The sequence below is a fragment of the Nannospalax galili genome, unplaced genomic scaffold (assembly GCF_000622305.1).
Source record: "Nannospalax galili isolate Female #2095 unplaced genomic scaffold, S.galili_v1.0 scaffold197, whole genome shotgun sequence".
In the NCBI taxonomy this organism is placed as follows: Eukaryota; Metazoa; Chordata; class Mammalia; order Rodentia; family Spalacidae; genus Nannospalax; species Nannospalax galili.
The window spans coordinates 1568441-1573725 of NW_008339846.1; the positions used below are offsets into that span (position 1 = coordinate 1568441).

Genomic DNA, 5285 nt, shown 5'->3' on the forward strand with positions numbered 1-5285 from the left:
TTCTAAGGAACACAAAGCAAAAAGACACAGAAGAAAAGTTTCAGATAAAGATGACAGACATTAAGAAATCCAATCCTTCTGGGATGATTCCAGAAAGAGAAAGTATAAAAACAAATGAAGAAAACTCATAACAAAACCAGGCGGAGGGTGTGGCTAGCATAGGACTGGTCTTCTGAGGTGGCCGTTCTTGATGCTTCTCCACCCATCCACCTCCCTTCACCACTCTGCTCAGTGTTCTGGAAGCTGACCTACATAGACAGAGACCTCTGCCACTCAGGCTTCCTGCCTGAGAAGTGGAGAAATTGGATGTCAAGGCAAACACCTCCAACAGAATTGTCAGAGGAAGGCTGAGTACCTGCAACTGTGCTGCAAGGAAGTCTCTCCCACCAGTCCAGGTGTTCACAGTCTTGCTCTCACATCCCAAGGTGCTGACTATACTGCTCATTGCGGTCTCCCTTCACACACTCTGGAAGTTTAAGTCCTTTAACATGATGTTATGTAGCAGATTTGGAAAAGACTTTGTTTGTTTTAAAGATCTATTTATTTTTCTTTCATGTGTATGTGACTCTTGCCTACATGTATGTATGTGTACCATGTGCATACTTAGTGCCTTTGAAAGTCAGAAGAAGGTATCAGATCTCCTGAAACTGGAGTTACAGAAAATTGGGACTCAACATGTTTTCGCTGGGATTCGAACCTGGGTCCTTTGTAAAGAACAACCATGTTCTTAACCACTGAGCTCCTATATATGTCAGATTTTCATTATCTATATAGCTGTTGATGGACAGATGTACAGATTTGGATAGACAACAGGTGGACATGTTAGTTCTATTTCCTTACTGTAGTAAATATGGCAACAATAAACATGGGGTATAACTATCTCTATAGTAAATGTAAGCTCCTACAAAATGAAAAACAAGTCATGGACTTCCACCATATTTGGAATAGGAAACGTTCCTATTTCCAAAGGTAAGAATAGGGACAGTGAAGAGATGGGAGATGGAGCAACAGTTAAGAGCACTGGTTACTCTTGCAGAGGACTCAGGTTCAATTCCTGGCACCAACATGCTGGCTAACAACTGTCCATAACTCCAGTTCCAGGGTAACCAATGGCCTCTTCTGACCTCTGTGGGTATTGCACAACATGGGTGTAGTTATGCTAGTTATGTGCACTTACATACGTGCAGGTAATGTACTTATACACATAGAAGAATAATAAAGTATCATTTAAAAGGTAGGAATGGGGTCATAGCAAAAGTGATCAGACCAAAATTTTTTTTAAAAATATCAAAATCTAGCAGAGAAAACATCAAATCTTCAAGCTTCATGTCTAGTATCTGAGGTACATGATGAAATTGGCTGAACATTAAAGTACTTAGCTACCAGCTCCACCCCTCGAGCTCTGCACATGCAGCCACACAGCCTCTTTCTTAGGACAGCTCCATTCCATGCCTGCAGCTTTCCTCAGTGGATATCCCATGATCAGGTATCTCCAACATCATGGGGTCTTCATCTCAACCTAGGCTTTACCATCACACCACACAGTGGCCTCTCATGGCCTTTTGCAAGGACTCTGCCAATAATGCCAGGCCTCAGCTGATCTATGAAATCATGGAGTAAGAATCCATGATCTCCTCAATCTCACATCTTTGTGCCTTCAAAACCAGTATCCGGTGGACAGTACCCTCAAATTCTCCTGCTATCTGGAGATGTCGACTGCCCTCCTTGGAGCACTGCAGAATGGTCTTCTATGTGCTGATCCTGCAGAAACACTCTCCTAGGAAGCTGTCTGTTAGGAACAGGACCTCCTTCAGCTGTGTTCTCAGTTCAGGTTCTCTCCTTCAAAATAAGTTTGCATTTTCACAAATAAGATCCTGTGATGGGCAGGGCCCTGCCTCATGTTTCCTCTTGTCCCAGCACTGAGCAGGGTGCTTCTCTTACAATGATGTTTCAGGTACAGACTCTCTCAGCAAGGACCGTGACTGCAAAGTGCAACTTGTTCATGATATTTTCTTTACCAACAAACTGCTCTTTTGTTTTATATAATGGTCTGCTAAACATTTTGATCTTTTTCGCCGTAGACCTGGATGAGAGCATAAAGAGCAGCTATGCCACAGCTGGAATTCTTGCTGTCTTGATATTTATTCCCCCAAACATTATCTTTAAATTCAACTGCATTCAAGTTCTGAGGACACAGGCAGACTGCAGTCAGATTCTTGGTCAAAATATCACATGAATGGCCCCTGATCCAGTTCCTGATGGAGTCCTTGTTTCCTCTGAAGCCTCCGTGGCCCACATTTCTATTAACATTCTTGTCTTCCAAGTTCCTATAAAAATGTCCCAGTGGCTCGCTCTGTAGGTCCGGCAGCCGCGAGGTGGACGCTACTTAGACTCGGTGCTGCCAGGCTCTCTCCTTGTCCCGTAGTCCGCCACGGCGAACATGGCCTCAGGAGTGCAAGTTGCTGATGAAGTATGTCGCATTTTTTATGACATGAAAGTTCAGAAATGTTCTACACCAGAAGAAATCAAGAAAAGAAAGAAAGCTGTCATTTTTTGTCTCAGTGCAGACAAAAAGTGCATAGTTGTTGAAGAAGGCAAAGAGATCTTGGTTGGAGATGTTGGTGTTACCATAACTGATCCTTTCAAGCATTTTGTGGGAATGCTTCCTGAAAAAGATTGTCGTTATGCTTTATATGATGCAAGCTTTGAAACCAAGGAGTCTATTTTTTTTGTGGGCACCAGAACTAGCACCTCTGAAAAGTAAAATGATCTATGCGAGCTCGAAGGATGCCATCAAAAAGAAATTCCCAGGCATAAAGCATGAATATCAAGCAAATGGGCCAGAAGACCTCAATCGGACTTGTATTGCTGAAAAGCTAGGTGGCTCCTTAATTGTAGCTTTTGAAGGAAGCCCTTTGTAGATTATTGGTCAGTGCCACAAACTGAAAGCTTCCGTGTTTATTGCTAGCCTTGCTATATAGGTAAAGCAGATATACTAGGCCAGGGTTTCACTGAGGGGGAGCTGTCTTGTCATCTTTTAGAGTAAACTAAATATTCTATAGACTTGTATGAACAATGCCCTAAATAAATCTAGTTTCATTGATGTGGAATTAAATTCTTATTGGCCAAATGCCTTTTTTAATGAGTTGACTTGTAAAAATTTTTGTTCACCTCAGGATTTCTAATAATACAGTTCACAAAAAAAATAAAAAAGGCGATGTGAAGAGAATGCCTGCATCTCTGTTAACCTCAGCAGTTACTTTGTTCTTTTGCTTAGAGAATTGGTTATAATCTGTTTATAATTTTAGCTCCAAAATTTCTATTCTTCCTTGACTTGAACAAAATAATGTGATGTGATTCTCTTTGTAACATATAACACTAATACATACTCATAGCAGGAAGACTAAGCCAGACAGTCTTTAATTTCATCAAATGTGTTTTAAAACCACCTCAGAATTGTGTCCACTTAAAATTTACTCTGATCTTGCAAAGCACCAGTCCAAGCACACTGCCAGAATGCCAGCAGAAGCCCTGTACCTGCATGAGAGGCTCCATTGGGCTGGAAGAACTGCTTGAGCGACCTTGCGTCTTAGAAATCATGGCGTATCCTCAGGAGAACTTTCAGTGTCTTGTAATAACTAATTATAATGCCGATTAGGGCTCCATTGTAGTCTACTTTGTTAATGAAAATGATAAAAGTTAAGAAAATGATAAACCAGAACACTTTGGGGATTTTGTCTCCTTTGGAACTGTGCTGCATCTGGTACAACAAGCTGTGGAAGCATGTTGAGGATGTTTCCTTTAGGGCCTGGGAGATGTAAATTCCTAGAGCAGTTTACCAACTATATGTGAAACAGGAAGCGGGTCCCATGGATGACACTCACAGGACTACCCTAGACTCTTGGAAGTGATTGTTACTAACATCACAGGCTTGACGTGTTAACATCACAGGCATGACACCAAACCATGTAGAGATGCACAAACAGTTGAACTTAGAAGTAGCAGTATTGGCTTTATGTAATAAAGGAAGCATTTGTAACTTAAACAAACAAACAAAAAAAAATGTCCCAGTAACTTATACTCCAGCCTGCTGGGGTTTATCTAGCCCATAGCACCAAACTCTCCAACATTTCAAACACAAAACAGCTCCAAAGGTCTAAGAGCTACACAGGACAGTTTATCATAGCAATGGCCCCACTCTATCAGTACCAATTTTCAGCATCAGTTCCTTTCCTCATTTCTACAACAAAATTACCTACCAAAGCAACTTAAGGAAAGTTGAGTTCACTTTGGCCCACAGTTCTAGGGTACCATCCACAACAGCAGGAAATCCTAGTGACAGGAACTTGAGGCATCTGGGCACGTTGCATCTGTGGTTAGGAAGCAGACTGATGAATGCTCACGCCCAGCAGCTTCCTCCTTTTCGTGCAGCCCAGGATCAAAGGAGTGCTGCTTCCCACATTTAGGATGGGTCTTCCCACCTAATTTAACCAAATCTGGCATCATCAAGGAGTTGTCAGTCACCACTAACCACCACTATAGGCTAATCAATTGTAGAAAATACACCACACAAATTCGCGATTCTAAGAATGGGAAACTTGTGTGCAGGTGCAGGGAATATGTGACTTTCGAACTTCGTGTTCTTATTTTCTCTTTTCTCTAAAAATGTTATTATTTGAATAATTAAGAGCCAAGAATAATAAGATAACAATTTAAAATTGGTGTAAGTGAAGGTAAATAAACTCAAACTTCATCCATCATAGTGGAGTCCATAGATTATTTTGAAATTAGATCAAGTACTAGCTGCATAGACATTTACCTAGAAAAAAAAGCAAGGGAGTGCTCCAGGAACCAGAGGTGTGTGTGAGGAGAGGCACCAGGACTGGCTTTTCTTGAGCGTGTCCTATGTGCCTTACCCTATGACATGGATCTGAGTTACTTGACACATAAATCGAAACTTCCAAATGCTGGTCTTTCTCAAAACGCCCATTGCCTGGCCATGCTATGTGGCAGTGGCTCTGTCAGTGCTCACCAGACAATGGGCAAGAGGAGGCTTGCTGGTGGTCCTTCTCTTCCAAGCTCCCATAAGAATGTCCCAGTAAGTTCTGCTTACAGCATGCTAGGGATTATGTTGCCCATAGAACCAAACTCTCCCACATTTTAGCCAGATTTTTGTCTTCCTTTGTGACAATCTCTCACCACCAGTGCCCCCCAGTTGTCCAAGGTGCTCTGACTCTGCATGTAAGACACCTGACTGTGATTAAACATTTGTTGGCCCCAGGGTT

General features: G+C 41.9%; 1 pseudogene; it reads left to right on the forward strand.

The window, feature by feature from the left end:
* Window positions 1–2352: 2352 nt before the first annotated feature.
* Window positions 2353–3213, forward strand: LOC103735343 (annotated as a pseudogene).
* Window positions 3214–5285: the final 2072 nt, after the last annotated feature.